Source organism: Drosophila suzukii, chromosome 2L (genome assembly GCF_043229965.1).
Source record: "Drosophila suzukii chromosome 2L, CBGP_Dsuzu_IsoJpt1.0, whole genome shotgun sequence".
Classification (NCBI taxonomy): Eukaryota; Metazoa; Arthropoda; class Insecta; order Diptera; family Drosophilidae; genus Drosophila; species Drosophila suzukii.
This window is the reverse complement of record NC_092080.1, coordinates 9,099,654-9,124,946: the sequence shown is the minus strand read 5'-3', so window position 1 is coordinate 9,124,946 and position 25,293 is coordinate 9,099,654. Positions and strand designations below refer to the sequence as shown.

Sequence of the window (25,293 nt, the reverse complement as noted above, 5' to 3'; positions counted from 1 at the left end):
GAAATAAATCTCATTTTTGCTGCTGGCAAGTCAAATATTTATGCAACGAGGGGAAGATTTCGCATTGCAAGTAAATTAATTAAGGGAAAAACAGGGCAGCGCGATGGGAAAACATCTCAAGGTGGCTGAGCGCATCTAAGCCGATTTTCCCCGTTTGTATAAGTGGGCTGGAAGCAGCTTTTAGCCAGATTTTCTGAATCCCGGGGCCCCTTGAGGCTTCTTCCACAATTTGCATAACGTTTTGCACTGCCAATTGTTTTAGGCCTGGCCTAATTGACAGCTGACAAGATAATTAAGGTTAATTAGTGGCCTAATTGAAACGAATGGGTTACTTCTTCCTGGAAGAAGTAAGCGTGAAGGTAAAAGTAACTTAATTGGATTAAGGAAAAATCTAATTTAAGCAAAGGTATTATTAGGAAATAAATTACATGCGCAACTTTAAAAAGCATCATTCAGTTTAAACAGTCTTAAATTTGATTTAACTTATATTTAATTTTAACGGAGTTACTAAAATACTTTAGCTTTTTAATAAGTTCTTCCAAAAATTGTAATTAAATTGTTAATAAACTTTCCCTTTTAGATTGGGTCTTTTATCATCAATCAATTTAAACAGTTTTAAATTTGCTCAAACATATATTTAATTTTAACAAAGATACCAAAACATTTAAACTTCCAAAGAAGACCTTCCAACAATTTCAATTAAAATGTTAAACTAACTTTCCCCTTAGTTTGGGCCTTTTTGAGGGTCTGAGTGATGGCTAAAAGAGGAAAATAAATAGGTCTCCATTAGCGCCATCGATCAAGTGTGTGCTTATCGCGATTGCTGCCTCTTTTTCCAGCTGAGACAGTTCGTCTGCCTTTTTTTTTGGCAACTGCTTCAGCCTTCGTGTTTTGGCCATTTGTATTCGTGTTAAAATCAAATATTTTATCATTGGGCCAAACCTCAGAAATGTAAATATTGGCATAAACATTTAAAAGGCAAAACAGGGAATGCGGTACCCTCAAAGAAAAAAAAGGGAAGCCGTATTGAACACACCCTAAAAAAAGGAAAATAACGAAAAAAAATGTGCTTGCCGCTTTGAATTTATAACCACAAGGCATCAGGGCTAATAATCGAGTAGACGCCCCACAAGCCTATATAAATATATATATATATTCAGGTACATAAGCATCCAGTTTCAGGTATTTAATATATAGGGAAGCAACAGAAGGTTCCGAAGGTGGCCGCTTCTGTCAGTTGGGGTGTGGAAATTCAAACCTAATTTTCCGCATTTCTCTTTTACGCTGCCCCTTTTGTTTTTCCTTTTCCGAGGGAACCTTTACCGAATGTCGCCCTAGGCCACACCATGTTAACCCACAAAACCGAAGGACGAGGTCGGGGGTCGAGGGTCCAGAATTTTAGCATAAATCACATAAATATGCAGCGGTTGAAAATGGCAAAGCAGCGGGATAAGCAGCCCCAGTGACGTGGATTTGTGCCAGGGACTTCGTCCTGCTCCTCCGCATCCTTGTAAACGTGTTCAGCTGCCGTTACTGCCCTTGGCTCAAACGGGATTAGCTTTTAATGCCCTTCGGTTATGTTATTTACAAATGGCTTTTCGAATGATGCGCCACAGTTTTGGGGATCTGCTCGTACTTTGCCCTCCACTTTTTCCGGTGAGGTTAAATTTAATATCCCTGTGGCTGTAGTTGCCATCAATCAAATGTGCTCGGCCAATTTATTATTTCCCAGTAGCGTAGTGGATATTTAATTTGAATTTTTGGGCTTAAATTTTAGACATAAAATGGCTTGTACCTTACTTAAAAAAGCTAAAACAAAATATTTTTAAAACGAATAACTTATGGGATTATAGTGAGCTCAGAATTACACTTAATACCATATAATACATATGATTTAAGAATGTAAAATTAAATCATTTTATAATCCCCTACAAAAAGATTTCCCTATTGAATTAAATCTTTCCAAAATCGTATTTCTCCCTTTTCACGTATATTTAATTTAAACTGTCTTCGGCTTAAGGACGTAAATATTTTCTGTGACGAACACAGCCATATTTTTGCACGCGAAACAGCATTCATCCAGGATGATATTTATTTTATACAGACATATATGCATCTGCGAAACGCCAGCGGGCACGCTGATGTCTCCATCGCATTCGCTCCGTCTGTCAGCGAAATTTTTCCTGCTCGACTGCCTGCATGTCCTGCGTCCTGTGTCCTTGCCATCCTTCAGCTGTCAGTCAAGCATTCAACACACGCGACACAGCGCAAGAGATTCATAATTGTTGCACATCCATGGCCATTCTCATTCCCATTTCGATTCCCGTTCCCAGGACATCACATGATCATCATCACCGTAGCTGGCTTCATCATAACTTTAATGCATTGTAATTGTGTCAGCGTCATCAGCGTTTCAATGCACTCAAGAAAACTAAATTTTACAGAAAAAAATAAATGAGAGTAAAGGGAATTTTTCTATATCTAATAATATTTTTTACAAAAAGATATAATACAAATCTTATAAATATAAATCATAGTAAATCGTCATCAGCATTTCTGTGATCTCAAGAAATTAAAATTGTTAAAGAACAAAATGACAAAGAAAAAAAAATGGATGTAATAACTAATGAAATTTTTAACAATAAGATATAATACCAATCTTTTAAATTTAAATATAGTTAAATTGAATTTTTATAGAATTGATAGATGAAACTTAGTTATAATATATTATAAAACCCTATTTTTGGCTTATAAAGACAGTGCCATTTTGGAACTAATATTTTTCTTTACACACACTTGATAAAAGAGCATCAAAACCGAATTTGTCTCAGTGCATCAGTATCTTTGTTGTAGCGAAAAACTGCAATGCTACGTTACGTATACGCAGTGTGGTGCCCGGACAATTTGTGCCGCAATCTGTGCCAGAACAGAGCGTTCGTCGTTGCCTCACTTAACGGCTTAATATATTGTTCCGGCAGCTGCGACTGCCATGGCATAATATCCTTGCACACACATATACACATGCCAAAACACATGAGTGCACATGGCATGTATGAAAAAATATAGACAGCGGAAGAGTAAAAAGCAAAGGCGAAAACCAATTCAATGCAGCTTACTTTTATGCGCAGGCATACTTAATATTTATAGTATGGGATAGTGTGGTCTGTGTGAGTGTGCGAGAGCGACTATTCTGTAATTTAATTACAAACTTTACGCCATTAATTTAAAACTTTAGGCCAACTATCGAGCGCAGCTGCCGCACGGAGCAGACTTCACGTGCCACAAAAAGGGGTAAACCCCCTTAGCCATCCCGATATCATCTATATCATCTCCCACCCCCCTCGACCATATAGGATGTACCCTATATGGTGCATACCTACAAATACCACATGCTGTCACCGGCAGGACAATGGATGTTCAGCCTCGTCTAGTTTATGCGCTCGCAACATATTGAAAAGCCAACTCGGCCATTTGTCAGCCCGGAAACGCGTTCAACTTTTGTAATTAGATAGAGTGAAGGAAGGCAGTTGGAATGGTGTCGAAAAGTTGCTCACTTTTTGCTGACTGTATTTATAAGCTTTGAAATTCCTTTAAGGCCCTTTTTGATTATTAATTGGTTGATTTTAAAGCGAACGTTTAGGTTATCATATGTATTAAAATCACAATTTGATTAGGTTCTTTATCAAAACATAAGCATATTTGTACTTATTTTAGTTTCCTTTTTATATATTTTTAAAAATTGATAGATGCAAACCTCTTTCTTGATATGTTACTCCATCTTTGCATTCTTTTATCCGCCGCATCTTAACATCATTTGTTATGATTTAAAAATGTCAGCAGCAACCAAAAAAAATTCCAATGGCTTAAAATATTTAACAGCAAAAATAAATCGCTAAATGGAAGGCAACCGATGAAAAGCAGCCACTGGGAGTGCATTTTCATCATGCTGAAGAAAACGCCAGCCACCTGAGCGCACAATATTAATGGAGTTTCCACCGTGCTCCTTATATATACACATATATATAAATATGAATCTTTCCCGACTTGCAATTTTTGTTGGCTCTCGCATATTATGTAAATTTTTAAGTTCACATTTTTGGCTGATTTATGTCGCTGCCGCTCTGGCAAAAATTTCATTAAAACTGCAATGCAGCCACTCAGCCTGATGAAGTCTCTTTCGTCCTGTCTGGCGCTTTTATCTGCCCATAATGCCTGCCAATTGCATTTGCCAGGACCTAGCTTATCTGCAGCTCCTTCCACTTCCTCTGTGCTTCCTTATCGGGCTGTAATAAATCAACTCATCCCCCCCATTTTTCTCCTTTTCCTTGTGCCTTTAACCTTAGACGCATGGCATCATCTTGTCAATGTCGCTGGCAGTTCTCTTTTTTCTATATATATATATATATATCCGTTGGGTTCAGGCTTTTCGACACATCATTTTCTATGTTCTAGGTGACGACAGCGAATGAGAAATTTCCCTTATTTCTACCCGTCATTGATTGAGTTTTTTCTTCGCTTTCTTCTTAGCTTTGAAGTGGCATATCATCAACTTGAGTGGTTGGAATAGAGTTCATAAGTTTATGCTGACAGAGCCGAGTTTTCAGCTGCATTTGGCTAATGTGGCAAGTTTGATTAGAGTCTCAAAACTTGCCACAAACTTTGAAAGTTTTTTGGGAGGCAATTAATTTAACATAAATGTTTAAACTTGGCTTTCGTCGTAGAGATGATTTGTTCAACATTTGCATATGTCCTAAAACCAAACCTCAACATAAATTATTTAAGCTTACATAATTTTCTTGGGATTTATGGCCTGATGATTATTGCTGCCCTGGAACAAAGTCGTTTGAACTTTGATTCTACATTGAAATAATGATATATGGGTTAAGTCCCTGACTAAGTTAACTTAAAATTGATTTACATATTTTAATTATTTAAATAACCATTTCTTCATTTTCTGAATAATTATTATCTTATGTAAAACAAGTCAGGTACCCACAATATATTGCTCCTGAAATCTTTGTTAATAACTTGAACTAGTTTCCTTGAGTGCTCCTACATAAATTAAATTTCAGATAAATGTGTGAGGCTCGAAAATTATCATAATCGCCTAATGAATGTGTCGACATGCTAGCTTAAGACTAGGAATTTGCTAATGAAGCAATGGCCAACTGGAGAGTGTGGTGCATTGATAAGGCCCAGACAATGTGGCCACGTTTTCAAACTAATTAGAGTTAGCAAAATCAATTAATGCGCTGCTGTGAGTCCTTGCATATTAATTAGCTTAACCTAATCGCATTAGAGGAACTGGTTATTTTGGGGGCACAGAACTTCTGGCAGCAATCAATCGGTTGGTCTGCAGGCCTCCTGCAAGTTTTATCAATGCTGCCAGACTCTTGAATTCCCAATGCATTTTGCATGTCGTCAGCCATCCATCTGAGTCCTGTATCCAGTGTCCTGTCTCCTGCGTCCTGTCTATGGCACTTGGCCTGCTCGTTTATTTAACACTGATTGCCAATCCACACAGAGATTCGGGCGGCACGGAGCTTTACTTTGGCCCCCAGCTGGAGACGACCTCAGCAAACTGTGAACTCCGGGTATCCGATAACCTCTCGACCCCGAGTGCCTGCCTCCCTGGCAAAATATTGTCTTTAAGCGCTTTTGGCAATTGCTTTCGAGCGTAGATTCTCTGCCCCAATGACATCTGCTGGAAGCGGCTCAAAACAGTTTCAATTAGGTGAAATCTTCCACAGATTTCGGAAATACACACTCGTTTATTCGACCCCCATCAAAACCATTTAATTGACAGCCTGACATACGAATAATGAACTTTGTTACGGGCTGAACCCCATATATAGTATTTATATCTATATTTATAGAGCAGCACTTAAAGCAGTCACCCGAATATTAATGTTTGTTCGTTTTGCATTGGTAAAATATTTTCCAAAATTTGCATGCCAATCATAAACGTCGTGTTAAAATAACACAAAAGGGAAAAATATGAAATAAAAGTGCGGCAACTGCAGAACATTAATTAAGTTAATTTATAGGCCAGGTGCACAATAAATTACCAAAAATAGAAAACAATTTTCAGTGTGTCTGCATAAAAAAACCTTTGCATAATTTATGGCCACCAAACGATATCATCGTGTAGTTTACGTCGGGAAATTCCATTACATATTGATCACTTCACTAAGCACAAAAACCCATTTGGCCATACGACACAAAAAAAAAATGTCAAATGAAAAAGCAGAAGGTTGCCGACCATTAAATGGAAACCCCTTCAGAAGGTAGGAAAAAGTAACTTTTCAATCAACTTGAGACGGGTTATCGCCATAGAAAAAGGTTAAGGGAATACTGTTAAAAAAAGGGAGACTCGAGTTACTGGCAATTTATAGAGCTTAAACTAAGGAGCCAGCCAATTTAATAAGGGTCCGGTAGGGAGCAGCCTCAAAGGGGATCGGCTTGCCATCTTGAAGACCATAACTCTATACATCGGAGACGAACTAATTGAGGCACCTCCGAAGGGCAGACAAACAATTGCAAATCCAAAATCCACTTCGAATCACTTAGAACTTGAGATGAGCATAATAATGATGATTCGGATCAATGGCACTCGGCAAATCAAACTAAAGTTGTTTGCTCGTTTGCCCGTCTCCCAGCCAATTGTTATGCAAATAGCCAAGTGCTTTTCCCACTCTCGAGCCGTAGGAGCACAAATTTTTTAAAATAACCCACACTCTGGCAGTGGGGTAAAATGGGAAATGGCAAAAGGCAAAAGGGTAGCAAAGTTCAGCCAAGGCAAGCAAATGGGAAATGGCTGTGGAGATTGCAGGGACCTCACTAAATCAATATGGTGGTGGTTCTGCATTATGTGGTCTCCGCCCTGGTCCAGGTGTTCCGGAGTCCGGACTCTGGAATCCTGAATCCTGGCTCCTGGCTCCCCTCGCCCATTCTCCTCGTGGGCCACAAATCAACATTTGACTTTTGCATAAATTGCAAGAAGCAACAAAATTGCTGAAAAGAAGAAAAGTAATTTTCTCGCTTTCGTTTGCAGCTGCAAAATGGTGCACCACTGCACCACCGCCACCCACATTTTTCCCCACCGGAATCCGCCCCATTGTTGATGGTACTCCTCCGCTTTTCCACCGCCATCCCAACCATTCCAGCCATCTCAGCCAGCTCCTGTTGGCCGTTGATGCCTTTGGGAGCGGACAGACTGCTGTGGTTCGCTTGGTTGGGCTACCTGCACATTTCGTTGTTTACCCTCATTGCCCCTCATGTTAATAAGATGGGCGGCAATTTGTATGCCACTCAACTAGATATATACAGATCATACACAGGAAAAAACCAGGAGCTACAATGAAATAAATTAACAAAAAAGATAGAATTAACAGGAAGCTAGTATTGTCAATCGATAGTGGTCCCCACTGTGTATATCGATAATATCGATAATATAAATTACAGGAAATTAAATACCAAGCTTTAAAACTAAAGGAAAACTAATGAAAGTTGTATAAGGAATTGATCATTGGACCACCGTGTTTTAAAAAAACATACCTAAAAATCCGATTTCTCCCAAAAAAACCATAAAAGAGGATAATTAAATTATTTTGCTGAGTTATACTATCGATAAAGACCCAAGCCATCCATGTTTCTTATATCTAAAAATTCATTGATGATGCTATCAATAGTTTTAACAACCTTACCTTTAAGGTTATAGGTTTCCAACTCCTTAAAAATTTTAATTAATTTAATTTAATTTAATCTATAAATAGTTTTCAGTGTAGACTTGTTGTTTCCTTTTAGAAATAGTTTCCATTTTTTTCTAGAAATAGCTGTTCTTTCATTTCTTTGGAAAAATGCCAATGCATCCGACTTAATGCGTATATGCATCGATTTGCATTTCATTACCTGTTCGAGTTGATTGCGAAAAATTGCAAAGAAAATGGGATCTGAGCTGCTGCCTAAGAAGTATACCTGGGGGGTATTTTTTTTCTATAACAGGGTCTCATCCCCCCTTTCTAACTGAATGGTGGCAAAAAAGAAATGTGAAATTCGGTAGAAGGGACCTGCGGTAACCGGAGTCCAACGATGCCAAACAAAACTCAACACAATCTGTGCCAAAAGCCGTTGCAAATCGAGCTGAATCAAGCCGAATCGATGTGCGAATGGGCAAGGACAACAACAAGGACACGGCAGCAAGGACAAACAGAAACAGGAAATGGACGTTGTGTGCTCGAGTTTGTTTCCGCCTTTCTTCTTTTGAAATTCAATGCGTCGCTTTTTGTCGATCCCGAGCAGGAAAAACGCATTGTAAAGTCGTGGGTGTGTATGGGCGTGTGTATATGTGGGTGTTCCACTGTCCAGAACAGCTCTTTGTTGTTGCCGCTGCAAATGCAAATTTGTTCAAAGTTTATTGAGTGCACGTGACGGCAAACAAAAGTGCAAAGTTTCCCTCCTGTGTTGGCTCTCTTTTTATAGTTTTCTCCCCCTTATTCCCACCTGCAAAATTTGGAATTGCAAATTTCTTGGCCAACTTAAGCATACTTTAAACATACCTTTTTCATATGGCTGTAAGTCGCCTTAATGAGTGTGATTTGCATAAATAGGGTGCCAGCTTATATGCTAATTTTTTTGTCCAATTTAATTAAGGTCTTGGGTCAGGTGAGAATTTAAGTATAAATTAAAATTTACAAATTTATGCAGGTAAAAGAAAGGTTTCTGCTTTAATTAAACATTTTTCTTGATTTTTTAAAAACATGGCTTTAGCTTCAACATTGTTGTAAAAGACCTCATTACAAAATAAAACAAAATGGGGAAAGTAAAGTTTTCTGTCTGATTCACTTTCATAAAAGAGAATATTTCAGAGACTTTGTGTGTGAAACTTGAGTTTCTTCTTTAAATGTTACATGTTGAAGGCAACAATTTAACCTAAGAATTCCGAAAATCACCAAGAAAACTTACAATTCCATTAAACGAAACTCTGGCCAAATTGAATATGCAACTTTGGCATATCAGCTCGCCCGAAAATAACCAGATTGAACAACCAGAAAATCTATTTGCATCATTGCAGGCCAAAACCGAGCTGAAACGACCAGATCAATTGCCAGCCAGAGAGCAAAAGAGATGGAGAGATTGATAAGGAAAGAGATAGAAGAAGGCCAAAACCTAGCCCCAAAAATCGATAAAATGGTAAGTACTCGCCCAGTCGCATTTGGTTTTTTTTTTTTTTTTGGCTGCTTGCTTATTGCAAATGCTTTTATAAATTTTATGACTCAATACTTCCATTGTGGCAATGGACGATGACAACGACAAGAACGACAACGACGACATTTAACCTACAGACTTTTGTGCCAGCACTGAAAAGATGGCATTGCAATATTATGCGCCATCCAGCGCATCCCTGCGAATCTAACCGACTATAATTTTAAAGCCACAAAATCCGAGGAATGGGTTGTGGCTCTTTTGTGGAGAGTAGAATGTGGGCCGAAAGGCGGGGCGGGGTCCAGACTGTCTGCCAAAGTGAATTTGTGGCTCTGAATCCAAATTGCGCACAAGTCGAGCTTGAGTTTGCAAAGGCGAAAAAGAAAAAACCGAGTCGAGCAAGTGGAAAATCGAAAAAATGCTAGTCTACCCTACTCTTTTTTTTGCCTTTTGCAACCATGTTAAGTCAAAATATAATGCTATGTATATAAGTGAATTGAAATGCGGTAAAGTTGCTAGTTAAAGATTAATTTTTTTGATTTTTAGAATTGGTATTTAAGAAATTTTCAAGTATGGTCATAGGACACTTTTCAAGAACTTAATCCCTCGAAAACCCTAGTCTTTTTTTTGGCTTATGCAACCATGTTAAGTCCAAATATAATGCTATGAATATAAGTGAATTAAAATGCGGCTAAGTTGCTAGATAAAGATTTATTTATATATATTTTAGAACATTGGTGTTTAAGAAATTCCCAAGTAAAGTCATAGGACATTTTTCAAGAACGAAGTCACTCAAAAACTCCTTCTCAATTGCCCCTTTAAACGTCTGTTCATTTTTATTTCCAAATCTATTTTCGTTCAATTTAATTACCCAACATACCTGTCCACACTCTTCCAGCAAATGTCAAAAGTTGTGTAATTCAATTGATGTCGCTGCCCCCAGGCGGAAGTTGAAATTTCAATCAGCTGGGGCGCACACAAAACGAAAATAATCTGCAATAAAAATGTTTTCCTTTAATAAAAATTCAATTTCCTTCAAGCGACACATGTTGCCGGGCTGGGGAAGCAGGAAGCAGGACTAGGGATAGAAAAATCGGTTGGGGGTTGGGGAAGTGGGTGGGAAAATGGAGGAAAAGCGAGCCTGAAGCTGGATCTAGCTCAACTGACAGCCGGATGCAGTTACTATAGGCAAAGGCAAAGGCATCGCAACGCATCATCCCGACCTCTGAAGGTGAGGGGCCAGCAGGGAGGCCATGCTGCTCGGCTAACCCCGCGGTATCCCGTCTCGTGGAAAGGACCTTTGGTGCGGCGGAGAACGCGACTAGAAATGTCTTTCAATTTATAATGACAAAGTCGATGTGAGTCCTCCCACCGTATATACTCCCCTACCATCCGGGTCTTGTCTGTTGCATTCGCAATTCCGCATTAGAAACGGAAATGCTAGCCACAGTGGTTCTATTATTAGAAAAGTCTAAACAATGGGTTTTGTAATTGAATCAAGAAATGATGTACCTACATTTTTCATGAAATGCGAACAATCCGTTCTCCATTTTTAGTTCTCACATTTCGAACGTTTGTTCACGAAAATCAAACGGTGTTGGTAACAATTTCTACCGACGAACAACTTGGTTCCAAATTGCGAAAAATGTTCTCAGATATCGAACGCCGTTCATGAAAAAGCTGCGATAGACGCGTTAAAGTCTATCGAAATCGATAATATCATCACCGTTCATAAAAACATGTATGTATGTCTGGTCCCGATTTTCCGCACTCGAAAAATTCGCTCGGTGGTCCAGCTGCTAGAGCGTCCGCCTTCGACACATGGTAGCACAGGTTCGAGTCCGCGAGAAGACGGTTGTGAACTGTAAGTTTTATTAAAATATTATTTCGAATGTTTATATGTACTTCTATTAATAAATAAATTCTTTGTCTTCAGCAAAATATCCAAAATACATTGAATTCTAGCAATAACAAAACATAAGGTGGGAAATTAAATAAATCTCTACCAGGCGTCCAGATAGTCTAGCGTGTACACAAACCTCGTTTTTTTTAGATTTTTATGTTCTCAGGTTAAGCCCGAAATGTTCTTAAACTGAAAGCCATTCGTTCGGAACCCGACCCTAAAGTTTCGGTCACATTTTACGAACGACCGTTCATGAACTGTCAACAAACAGGCTCACGCACTTTTTGACAACGTTTGGTCTTGATTTTTGAACGTTTCGAACGGATTTTTTTCTGGGTGTACATCTTCAAGGAGCTGAAAACTCCTCCAAAAAATTCCACAAATATTTCAAGAAATATTTAAACTATAATATTACCACCTGCTAACTAAGCTCTAAAGTCCTGTATTTTTATTTTTAGATATTGTAAATATTTATTTCTATAAAACAAAATTAAGTGATAATTCCTAATCACAATTTAAAGCATCAGTTTAAGCCCACTGTGCGGCAACAGCTATAATGTTGTCTAAAGTCCCTCAACCCCGCTTGATTCCCCTTCCTTCATTGCTGTTGAGCTCACAGACTTTGCGGAAATGCGGCTCACATTTTGCCATCGGAGATCCTGGGGCAGGCGGAGGGTCCTTGGCAGGAGCAGGAGGAGTAGGAGGAGCAGAAGGAGGAGCTGGGGCAGAGGCAATGGCAGATGCTGCGTCAATGGCAGCGACAGCATCCAGGGCAACAGACACATCGATGATTGCACATGGCTTAAAGACCCAACGGAGCCAGTTACCCGGCCACGCCCCCTTCCCCGTATTACTCCTTACACCTTGCCACACCCACCGCCCCCGCATCATTTCCTCGCATTAAAAATACAACGTCGGCAGATACATCAATTGAAAATGAGGCAAGGAAAGGCAGAGGCAATGGCAACGGCAACGGCAAAGGCGAGTCGCATCTGCGGCGGACAGCAAAGAACAGGAATCGGAAATCGGGCAAAGGGGTGAAATACGGACGATTGGGGACAAGGGTTAAGGGATAGTTACTCGTACTTCCCGGACAGGTTGGTTGCCCAATGGATGTGGATGGGAATGTTGGTGGGGGTTGGCGGAATGGGGTTGGGGAATGGGGCAACTGGGCCAATGTTTGTCTGGGCATGACAGCAACTAAGCTGCAGCTGAGCGGGATTTGATGCTACGTCCACAACTGTTGCTCCAGCAGATTCTTAAGTTTTCAATTTGTTAGATTAACTCGGGGTAGAGAAAATATTGATAATGCTAGCGGATATCAAAGATGCAGCAGAGTGAAAGTGGATATTCCTAGCAGTACTTGATATTTTTGTTACATAATTTGAGATAAAAAGGTTTTGAATATTTATAGAGAGTTATTAAATAATTTTTATTTTGCACGGAATATTTCTATTCCTAAGCTAATACATAACAACCCTTGCAGTCTAGTATATACATATATATTACGAGTAGTTCTTGTAAACCAGTCTGCAAAACTATCTTCCATAAGTGTGTAAAAAGCCCTTAGTAACTCTCAAGTTCTGTCATTTAACAGAATTTCACAATTTCTTAGAAATCAAGGGCCATTTTTCTCGGCCAGCCATCGTTGCGATAACTCAATTCCGTGGCGCAAATTTGCTGAGACTGCAGATTATCTGCAGACCGTTCAATCTACGGCAGCATCTGTCAGGCGGAGACGGCTCGGCCATATGTCCCGGTCATACATCACGTACATACATATATACACGTATTATCCACACCCCTTGGCCAAAGTAAACAAATAGCGCCATTTTCATTTGCTTTATCGCTCAGATAGAATGGTAGTAGTGGAAGGTCCAATCATCCGAACCCTAATACGTTTAGGCTGCTCATAATCACGCTTCAGCTATTTGAGATGGATTGGTGGAAATCGAAGGGGGGGCTGGGGTCTAGCAGGAAAAGCCCCGAGATAGTTCGCCCCATTGTTCTTATCGCATTATTACATTTCTATTTGCTTTAGGGGCCGAGACTGCAGGAGGTTCATCCGCTGGTCTCTGCAGCTCTACCCACTGGCTTATTTATAAGCGCTATTTGTCTTAGTGTCCCGCCAAACTAATAACTTTGCCGTTGTCTCCCCATCGGGCGGTTTTCTTTTTTTTCATCTGGTTTTTCTTTATCCTCCTCTGCTGCACTTGACGCTTGGCCAGCCGCAGTAAGTCCCTGCACTTGAAAAACAACCATAAGGGGTTTATAAAATATGTTTTAAAAAAAATCTGTAGGAAAATATAGTATCAATTACAAACAAATTTAATCATAAGTGCAATAAAAATAACCTCATTGCTAAGTCGTGTACAACTTATATGAATGTACATGAGAAACTTACCCTTAATAGGGCTCTGTGATTTCTCTGGCACCTCTGAATATATGAGCCATTTTAATTTATAAACTAAATTCGATGGAAAAATTCCTGGTTTTTTAAAAAAAATTATAATTATTTTACCTTGTAGCTTTTAAATTTAATTTATGGATACCCTCATAAAGTCTGTGCATTAAAGCAAGGAGAAAATCCTTCGTTATTAAAAAATATTATAATTGTTTTACCTTGTAGCTTCTAAATTTATAGGAACCCTCTTAAGTCCTGTATACGAGTATTAAAGCCACAAAATTTAATTATGATAATGTGTCCCTACGTTTTCGCTAATTTGTTCTAGTGTAGTCGGGGATATCTGGTTTCCTCTGCTTCGTCGGCAACTCCTTTTGGGATACTTCCTGGACTTTATCGGGCGGCCACTTCCGGTCCACGTACACAAATCACACGTCCCCCTGGAGTCCGGTGCCGGCTTCCGGCTATTTAAATTGACATCCTGCTGCAGGTGACTGCTTCCTGGCTTCCCGGCTTCCTGGCTTCCTGTCGCCACCTAGCCCCAATTCAATTTGCAAAATCATTAACACATTTAGTCAATAAGCTCTTGTCGATGCTCTTGAGACGTTGCTACCCTCTTCGGGGATTATAACACATTTTTATGTAATTATCTGTTGCCACCAGGGTCCTGCAAATAAACAGGCTTTATTCTTTGTCCTTGCTGTGGTTATAATAGCCTCCACGGAGGGTTTGTGATTTGCCGCAAACAAAATTATCTTTAACTGGCAATGGATTAAGGGCACCCTGTTATCCAGGTGCCTGTTATAGCCATGAATTATGGCCACAACGTGTGAGCTCGTTTAGTTACACTTTGCGGCAGTTACTTGAAGTTCAGTTGGGACCAAGCGAGGAATAAGTATAGTTAACTGAAGGTCGGCAGTGGAGCTACTTGAGATGACTTCGAAAAAGGTTTGGGTTATGATTTTTAAATATAAAATATTTTTATTAATTTTTGTCTATAATAAAATAAGGCAATAAGGTTTAGGATATGTTCTTTATATATGAAAATATCTATACCTATTTTTTAATAACCCTTTCCATTATTTTATGAAGTATAAAACATTTTTCTGCAAAAAAACTTTCCTATTTAAAAGCTGCACTTTCTTAAAGCCCAGCTATTACTGGCTTATCAAAACACGTTTCAAGACGAGGTCCTTTTTAGTGCCACTGTTCGGGTTTCATCATCAGGAGCAGCTGCAGCATCAAAAAAGGACGAACCATTTAAGTTTATGTGCCCGAGTGTGAGTGCTAGGCTCCTCTCGAGCGCTCGTGTGTGTGTGTGTGAGTGTGTTAGTTTCATAATGTAACCGGATGTGCCAACACAATGCTCGCACATCCGCTTGCCAGACAACAGGACAACAGCTGTCACACACACACAGACAGACACAGGCACACACAAGTTAAATGCCGCTGCGCTTTTGTTTGCCCATCTTGAGGGATCGAAAAGGAGCAGGGATATGGACAAGGGCTGGCCATAAGGATTCCCTCTCCCCCAGCCCATAATACCCATTCCCACCTCCTTGCGCCTTTGTCCTAGGCCAACAGATGACAGCAACGGGCGCATTATTAGAAGCAGCAGAGCATATAATAGGGGCATTTCATAACATGGAGGCGTGAGTCCACACAAACAAACCTTACCAAACCCGAGCTACAGGCTCTGACATAATTATTAACTGCATAGAGATGTAAGTAAATATGGGGCGACCAAATGGGCAAAGATAACGAGGCCATTGTATGTTTATGCGAGTGAGTGAGTGCCTCTGAATTAGTGTTGGTGAATGGAGAAAAGCGGGAAAAGTGGGAAAAGTGGTTGCTGTGGGGTAAAAGGAAAATAGAAAACCGAACAGAGAGCAGCGAGCGGAAAAGCCCAAACATTTAGCAGACATGTCACGTGCCGGCCTCATCATTTATGCTTTAGTTTTGGGCGCGCCTGACAAAACTTAATTGATTAAAAATAATATTCCAGCTGCTTTTGCCTTGTCGAAGAAAAGCCAGGAGTACATGAAGCGCATTTTGATGAGCCTTATAATTATTAATGAAGGCATAGGGGAAAACAAATGTTGGCCATAAGTTTGCTCTTCGTTAAGTTGTCGTGGGATAAGCTTTTAAGAACTTTCGTGAAGATGGGTAAGAAGCTTAAGTATTTATAGAACCTAAACTATTTAAAAACATATTGAAGTTTAACAAATTGTATAATACTTTGCACAATGCAAAATATTACCGATTTAAATATATCTTCATTTATTGGAAAAATATTTTGTAAAAGGTTTTGTGAAGATGTTATTAATATTAAAAATGTTTTATTATTTAAAACTCCTCTGACAAAAATTAAAAACAATGAAAATTCATTTAGTTTTATAATATTTTTAACAGTATTGAATATTAACAAATTTATTAAATCCTTTTTTAATGACAATTTTAATACATTCCTGGTTCAATATGCTCCTTTGAAAAGCCTGAAAGTATCCTTAGAGTATCTTTTCTGCCATCTCTCGTTTTTCCCAATTTTTTTGTGCCTTGTTACTTATCAGCAAGCGTTTTTAATTTACTGCTAGATTTTTTGCCGCTTCCCCGCTGTTGCTAATTATAAACTTTTTAAGTGGCTTATTGGGATGGCTGCGGTTGCTAGGGCACGTCGCGTATCCGCAGTGGTGTACGCCCAAAGCCGGCGGCAAGTCATCAAGTGCTCTTCAACTTTTTTCTACTTTGCCAAGATGTTGCCAGCGTGTCCTTTTTACCCGAGGCCGGGGAAAATATATTATTTAAGGCGAGTAGTTTCCGCTTTAAGTATGCACACAGCGGCGTTTATGTGCATTGATAATGAGTAGGCCACCCGTTTTTTATGCTCTTTAAGCTGGCATAAAAGTTTGATTAATGTTTGCCCAGTCCCGGGCATTTATACCAACTTTACTCTCCCTTATGCATATGCTTGTTTGGGCCATCATAAAATGGCATTAAAAGCATAAACACACCAGTCGCTCCAAGCGACTTTTAACAGCCACCTCATAAATATAAAATTATACATAAATGCGCAACGAAAATCACATCACTTTTGGAGGGTGAAAAAAACGAAAAATCGACCTTGCATTTTCAGCGGACATAGTTGATGTGATGGATCACAATTCGATTTTTAGTAGACATTAAGCTGGATCGCGTGTCCACGCCCACCGCACAAAAGCGGAAACATTTCTCACCTTTGCAAGTTGGAAAAAAATCTAAAAAAAAATATAGAAAATTGGGGAAAGTTCAGCACGAAAGGCAAACATGATGGGAGCATGGACAGGAACATCTGCCAATGGGGGTGCGTCAAAGAAAATTTATGATGATAGATGGGGAAAAACAGAGGGTAGCATCTTCAATATGCAACAAGCTGCCAAGTTGTTACAACGTCAGCGCAATCTTTGGAATATAAATGTTGCCAGCAGGAGCTCCTTAAACGTGTATCAATAAATGAATTGACTTTGCCATAAAATATTCCATATTCCATCACCGGCAATTGCATCACAAAAAATAAATGGGCGGCGGGTTGTAAATATTTAATATGCTTTTTGCATGTTGCCCATGATAAAGTGCGTGGCGTTGGGCAGATTAATCATATCCCTAGGGGCATTCAGTAGCTGGATCCTAGTACACCTAGCTGCAGCTGTTCCAGTACCCAAAAAAAAAGAAACCCATTGTTCTTTTTATAGCTTCTTTTTTTGGTTTTTTTTTTTGTTTCTGCACATTATCAGCATAAATTCAAATAAAAAACGAGAGTAGCTGCTGTCTGTCGTCTGTGTAGCTAAATAAATGATGTTATAACAGAGCTAGGGACGAGCAGACTGACAGGACACACACACACACACAGGTCCTGGGGCCCAGTCACCCAATCATATATTTTCCCCCAACCCGCTTTTTTCGTACGCTTCAACTTTGGCCATTTTTCTTGGGCCCCCCCGAAAAAGTTGACAACAGGCCAAAGCGAAGGACTAAGCCAGGACACGTATTCCAAGGGGCAGCAGCTGTCAGCCGGAGAGCCAGGACAACATGATGGAGCTCATCAACATCAGGATGGCTGGCTGGGCTGTACTCTATATAGTCTTAGGCAAATGGAGCAACAAAATGGCCGACGAAGGATGAAGACGCGTGCCTGGCCAAAATCCCGAGGCGTGATTGATTAATATTATTCTCGGCTAATCTAACTTAAATGGGCCCCACACACAGCAGACAGAGCCGGGCAAATATTACTTATTCAGCAAGTTTTCCTCATTCTTTTTTCCTGCCCCCAAAATGTGCGTGAGTGCGTCTCGTTGACTACGCTCCATACATAATAAACACGTGGCGTGTTAAGTGCCGGGCACAAAACCAGAAATCCAAAAATATGTACGCTTATTTCCGAGTATTTCATCTCATATTTATATGCACGAAAGGTAGACAACTGAAATAACCTTGTTATATGGAAATTTGGTATGCATAAAGAAACGGCAGTCGAGGCAGAAGCTCAAACTTTTCTTTGTCAGCAGAAAGATATAATAAATGTTGACACGAAACATAAGTGAGGTCTTGCCAGCACTTAACTCGGCCGAAAATATATAACTCCTCTCTCTCTTTGCAGCGGTTTTTATATTTTTTCTCACAATAAAAATTAATTAATCAAATGAATTCTGTGCAAATGGCACACTCTGACAGCATTTGTCCCCAGGCAGTGAACTCCACTGATTGCTCACTTCAATCAATAAATGAAGCTCGTTATTAATTAATGCAAAAAAGATGGCAAAAAGGCCGCCACAGCTGAGGCAAACAACTTTTCTGATGCGAATTGAACAACTGTCAGCAACATGTTGCTGCTGTCCTGCGATTTTCCCACCCGAGCCACCCGGAAAAACTACCGCTTTTCCGCCTTGAAGGCCCGGCATTTGACAGTTGGCTCATTTATTTCTGCAATTTTCCACCTGGCCAGCAGGAACAGCAGCCGTTGAGTTGTTGACTTAATTAAAACAACAAATGATTTTCGGTTTCTTTTAGGCCAAGGGTCACTGAAATTAATTAAGTTCTAACGGGGTGTATAATTAATTGTTAAATAAGTTTAGGAATGGTCTTGATATTGCGTATGTTGAGATAAATAAAGCAAGCTGTCTAAATAATTAAAATTATATTAATGACAAAAGCAAACCAATAAATCCAGTTTATAGTTTGGTTGACATCTAATTAATACCTATTGATTTTGCTAACATGATAAAAATATTTCAGATTTTAATTAGGTTTTTGCAAACCCAATAAATTATAATTTTTATAATATTAAAAATACAAACGAGGTGGTGCATTTAATCATGTTAAATTTTAAACTTGACAAAGCGATTTATCTTTTTGAAAAGTTAAGAAGGTTTTTTTTTACCAAAATGATGAATATTTTAAATTCCTGGAACAAGTTCCGCTATCATCTCAATACTTTCTTTACTTTGTTTACCATAATTACGTTTGCCAAATATTGTCTTCAAGGACTTGGCCAACGCAATTCCTTCTCTTGGGCCAAGGAAATGGAATTCCTTTTGACGCCAGCTTGTTGCCAAGAATTTTTCAATTAATTTTTCGCCCAACCGCAAAAGGGGGCGCTTCCTCTTCTGCCAGAGTCAGTTTATGATTCGTCTTCTTCGATCCAACCCCACCTACCAACTCCCATTTTGGGCCCAATTATTGTTTGCATTTGCCGGATGCAAAGTTTTTCATTAGTGCGAGGGCAAACAAAAAGGAAGAAATAATAATAAAGAAATGAAAATCGCACAAAGTGGAAAATCGGTGGTGAAAAGGGGCGAGTTCTCTGGCTGGGAAGCATTTGCAAACGTGCCGGTGGCATGCTTCATTGGCTTGTGCATTATTTGTGCAACCTGGGTTGCATCGTAAAAAATGCAGGAGTAGCAGGCTGCCACTGCAGCTGCTCCTGGCAGAGGGGGCAGGGGGTCAAAGGGCAAAGGGCAGATGGGGTAAAGTGGGTGTTACGGGCTGGGCGTGCCGACACGGACATGCGAGAACAAGCCACAGTATTTATGGTCCTGTGGCTGCCGGGGACAGCAACGAGTAATGTTCAAACCCCCCTCGCAGGGCGTCGTCTGGCCATAAAACACAATCAAGCGTAAAAATACTGGGCGGGCACTTAACCCGGCCAACACCAGCAAAAGCAAAAGCAACTGCAACACCAACACCAAGAGCTACGACAACCACGACACGTCAACGGTTTTTTACCTTTTTATATATATAAGTATATATGCACGGTACTCAAAAAGGACCCTGGGTATATCATGTTCCTGAATTTATATGGATTCAACTAGGGAAAAAAATGTGAAAGCACCATAAAAGCAAACAAGCCACAAAGCAACTGCATTTTCTATACGGGTTTTTAGGATACGTAGATAGGGTTTATTTCTTTATAAGCATTACGTATATTAAAAAGGGCTTTGTTTTTTATAATAAAACAGTTTTACACAAAAAATCTTTAAATTCCTAATACAATAGAACGTCTGCAATGGAGGAATTTAACATAATATAACCAAGTCTCAGTACCATAATTAAACATAATTCTTTAAAGTACGGATAATTAAAATATATTTCGATGGTAATTTGTATATTTTATTACCCATTTTGTGAGATGTTTAAAAACATTTTACATTATAATTTCTAGATTTAATTGCACAGTATCTTGAAGTTGTCAGCTACAAAGGTGTTATATGTGTTGCTGCCTCAGTGGTTGTTGCTTCTTGGTATTTAAATATTTTAAAATGTTTGCTTAGCAGCTCGGTGGCTGTGCTGTTGCTTTTTGTCGCTTATTTACTTATGCCCGTGTTGGCATTACGTATTAAAATTGCATGATTTTAATTGCACAGCTTGCAAAGGGCGAAGGCAACATCATTTCAGCGTTTCTGCAACGGCTGCATTTAATGTTGCGCATACGCAACGTTGTCGCTGCACATAATGTTTGCGTTTGTAATTGAAAGGGCGGAAAAGATAGTAATGTCCGCAGCCCCGCCCACACATATACATATATGTATGAGCCAGTAAATCCATAGTTTTCCCATGCCCCCATTTTCTGGTTAAATATTATTTTTGCCATTAGCCCTACTGTTCATTGCAGTCGCTACCATTCCATTCCCGCCCCATTACATTCGCATCCGCATCCCTTTCATTTGCTGTGCTCATTTTGCCAGTTGTTTATTTATTTGTTTTCACTGAATGCAGCTGCTGTTGCTGACTTTGTTGTTTTTGCGGTGCAGTTTCTTATTTCATGAAATGAAAAGCTAAACAGCACAACTCATTGTCTGGCACGTAACGATCCGAATCGCAGGGATGAGGATGTTGTTGCGGTTAAAGCCTTTGTTAAACTCGAAACACCATATTAAGTGGGATTACAGATAAAGAGCTGTTTCCTCATTACGTATTGAATTTGAGCCAATAAATTATTTTAATAACAGGGAACACTAAATATTGATTTTGAGCTACCAAATTGCCTTCATAATACAGCTGGCAATGAATTAAGCGTCTGTAAAACGCGAAACACTATTTTAAGGGGGAGGTGTGTCCTTATTTAGTATTGAATTTGAGCTTATAAATTATTTTAATAAATACTGAATTTGAGCTACTAAATTATCTTAATAGTACAGCTAACAACGAATTTAAAGCCTCTGTAAATCGCGAAACACTGTATTCAGGGGGATTACGGCTAAAGAGGTTTCTCCCCTTTTAGTATTGCATTTGAGCTAATAAATTATTTTAATAACAGAGAATACTAAATATTGAATTTGAGTTACTAAATTATCATAATAACACTGCTAGGAACGAATTTAAGGCCTCTGTAAAACGCGAAACATTAAAATATATATGTGGATTTTAGCTAAAAAGGTGTCTCCCCTTTCAGTATTGAATTTCAGCCAATAAATTATTTTGAATATCAGAGCTCGGTAAATATTGAATTCGAGCTATTAAATTATCTTAATAGTACAGCTAGCAACATATTCCAAAACTTCTGTAAAACGCGAAACACTATATCAAGGGGGATTTTTAAGCTAAAGAGGTGTCTCCCCTTTTAGTATTGAATTTGAGCTAATAAATTATTATAATAACAGAGCTCGCTAAATATTGAATTCGAGCTATTAAATTATCTTAATGATACAGCTAACAACGCATCTATTTACGTGCAAAAGGTATAATTTATGCTTTTTAATTAAGAATAAATTACCGTCTGTTGTTCACATTTTCCAGTTGTTCAACCACACCCAATTATGCGTATCATTAAATAGACTATTTTTCGCTCTTTTTACTGTTTCCAAAACATTTGCCAACGAAATTCACTCGACATTCGCCAACTTATTTAAAAAGCATTTTAATGATATTTATTTTTATTTTTGGGATAAATAAACGCGTGCACTTGAAGCGCGGCAAATCCCCAAACATTTAATTTAATGAAATAACAAACAAGATGCACTAACAGCATCAAAACAGCAAACAAATAAATGGAGGAAAATACGAAAAGTGGAGCGCTAATGGCAACTTTAATGCTTCGAGGGTTATATATATGTACCTAGGTATATATATTTTTTGGGGGCTGGGGAGATCTCTGGGCATAAGGATGCGCATAATGTGCAAAGTTTGCGACGCAAACTAATTTCAAAGTAATTACGTAGCACAAAAGTGTTGATATTAGACTGCAGGAAAAGGGGGTTGGCGGGAAGTAAGCTGCAAAAACAACATGACAAAATGTCGTCAGCAGACAACAAGAAAAAACGCCCGAAAAAAGAAGTTGCCAGCCAAAACAGCTGCACAAATGCGATGAGTTTACACCAACATCGGCAAAAACCCCCCTTGGAATCCCCGCCCCTGTAAACAGGCCACGAATGCGCCACGTCAGCGCAGCATCATCAAGTCCCTTTACCGACTTTCTGGCGCTCTTAACAAGCCCCGGAAAAAATGCAATAAAATAAGGAAAACTTCTTAGGCGGGAAACGCTGTCAAAGCTTTTGACTTTAATACGCGGTCGGGGAGAAATTAAACTTGGTATCTGGCTTCATTGAGGGTACCCGGGCGATAGCCTAAGTAGCTTCATTTTACCCCCCAGGCCAAGCAATTTTCTATTTATTTGTGTAATATTTTACAATTTCATAAAGTAAACGAAAACTGGCGAAATATGAGGACAGTTTAGGGAGCAAGAGAATTTTAAAGGAGGGATGTTTACATTTAAAGAAAATTGGACGAATATTTCGGTTATGAGATTATGATTCTATCAACGGGTTTATATTAAAAAGTGGAATATTTAAATAATTTTGTTTTAATATTTTTGCATAAAAGTTTTTCTTTAATCATGGGTTAACATTGTTAGCATTTGTTTAACAAAAAGTATTCTTTGAATAGTTTTTAAAATGTATATTTTATTTTAACAAAGTAAGGATAGTATATAACTCTATAAGTAAAATTTGCATTTAAAAAGGGCGTTGGAAACTAAACTCTAAGCTAAATATTAAAAATATTTTTAGTAATGTTCTTCATAAAAAATTAAGGAAAATAGTCTTTTCTTTTCAAATTTACCTAAATGATTTCTGAGTGTATATAAAACTGGAGGCATTGTAGGAAACTGCAGGAGCACTCCCGAAAGACCCCAACAGGAAGACAAAACTCAGTAGTAGAACACACAGATACACACACTCAAAGTACGCTCGGCGGAAACGGAAGCCGGCAAACCAAGAAACGCCGTGCGGCAAAAACAAAGGCCAAAGCAGAAAAGCTACAGCTGCAAAACAAAAACAAAAGCAGAAACTACAGCAACGTTCGCACAAAGCGGCTAAAAACAACAATAAATGCGGCAACAGAAGCTAAAACAAGTAACACTCACACAAAGGCAGTCGGGAAAAACACATTTTAGATATACACACGTCTGGGTAAAATGCAGTCTGACTCTTTATCTGTCATTAGTATTTATATTTCGAAAAAAAGTATACCAATATATATATACCCTTCGAAAGCTCGTTTAATTAATCTAAAAACCTCTAAGAAGTTTTTCGGGAGCAGAAAAGGACAATGAAATAATTAAGTATATTATAAACTTTATCCAGATGTGGACTGCTTTTAAAACCCAACCTCTTGAATAATGGTAATTTCCAACGTTAATTTAATATTTAATTTATTTTTTATGACAAGCCAGGTCCAGATAAACTGCAAAAACCTTTTAAAAGTTAAGTACTTTTCCCCCAAAAATACCGTGCCAATCATTTAAAAGCCAGGGTAATTATTTAGGTTTTATCTTTCGCAAATTATTACCGCACTTAGTGTCCAGCACCGAGAACGCATTCCGATTATTTAGGATCCTCGCCCAGCTTGGCATTTGAGCCCTGAACTTTCCAAATGGGGCCACTATGGTGGAAACATCTCGGCCATTCGGGGCACGTTCATAAACAGGCATTTTATATCCTGCAAGGACAGCTGTTGCCGCTCGTCCGACCATAATGAAAATATTTACAAGATGAAAACTTGTTTCGGCTCTGTGTGTGTGTGTGCAGGACATAAAATTAGCATTTTAATGCAGGCCGGCACACAATTTGAAACAGTTGCAGCCCACTTTCTTCGACCCGGCCCAGCATCTCGCTCTTCTTTTGCCAACTGGCTTATGCCGCTGTAAAATGGCCAACATAAAGTGAACTTTAATGGCGACCAGGTAGGTTGGTTAGCTCACATTTACATGGCCATTGAATGGGTCCTGGACCAGACAGGTCCTCCTCCTTGTCGATTTGTTTTTGGTCATTACTGGCCAAAAAAAAGGGGGCAAAAAAATATATGTATAAAGGGCAGTTTAAGGCTGCTCGCTCCAGTTTTTAATGTCTTCGACTGGCGAACACTTGGAGTGTCGTTAAGGGGCGTGGGGCGATAAAATCCAGAATGGGGCGTGGCCGGCGCCGGATGCTGGGTTACGGGCTCTGGTCTGGCTGACCATTGCCTGCAATTAAATCCACACCAGTATCCCCCTGCATCGAATATTCCCTCCATCCAGCTGGTGTGTTAATTGAGGTAAATTACGCCATTTTTATACCATGGTCGTCTCCACCCTGCTCTTTTTTCGTCCCGCCTCAAATAGGTTTATTGGGAAATTTATTTGTTTAATTGCATTATTTTTTGTACCCTCGTTGCTGATGCATAAAAAAAGAGGAGAAGAGAAAAAAAGCAAAAAAAAAAAAGTAGTATGCCATAAAATTGTTTTTATGGCGCACTGGCATAAGCTGGAAATTTATTGCTCTTGTTTGGCAAACAGAGCGGACCTGAACGAAAAGCTTAATGAAATTTGAGAAATTTTTATTTTCAGCCATGGGTAGCCGCGCAAAGAATTTTCCACAATTAAATTGGAATATTTTGCTAGCAGCTTGAATGAAAATTCTAATTTTCACATTGCATTTTGCATGGAAATTTGGTTAGAGTTGCCTTACCTGCTTAAATTTCATTGAAAAAGTTGAGTGAACGATTTTTTTGAATATTTCTTTTTAAACATCAATTTAACGACTAAAATAGGGATTATACAATTAAATTAAAATATCTGGCTAGAATTTCAGATGAAATTTCGAGTAGAGTTACCTTGCCTGCTGTTGAATTTTGTGTAATCGATTTCAGAAATATACATTTCTAAGCTGGTTTTTAAATATAAATAAAAAACAATGGAACTAAGTCTACCCATTTCTTCCCCAAGGATAAGCAAACTGTAAAATAAGAAATAATCCCACTTTAGTTAAGTTTAAGC

At 38.9% G+C, this 25,293-nt stretch overlaps 1 long non-coding RNA gene across 1 annotated transcript in view; it reads left to right on the top strand.

The window, feature by feature from the left end:
• Positions 1 to 25,293, top strand: part of LOC118879223 (uncharacterized) — a 33,370-nt gene that overhangs the window by 4,955 nt on the left and 3,122 nt on the right. The window contains exon 2 of the long non-coding RNA XR_005015657.3: positions 9,074 to 9,192. This is a non-coding gene — a long non-coding RNA (uncharacterized lncRNA). The remainder of the gene's footprint in view (positions 1 to 9,073; positions 9,193 to 25,293) is intronic.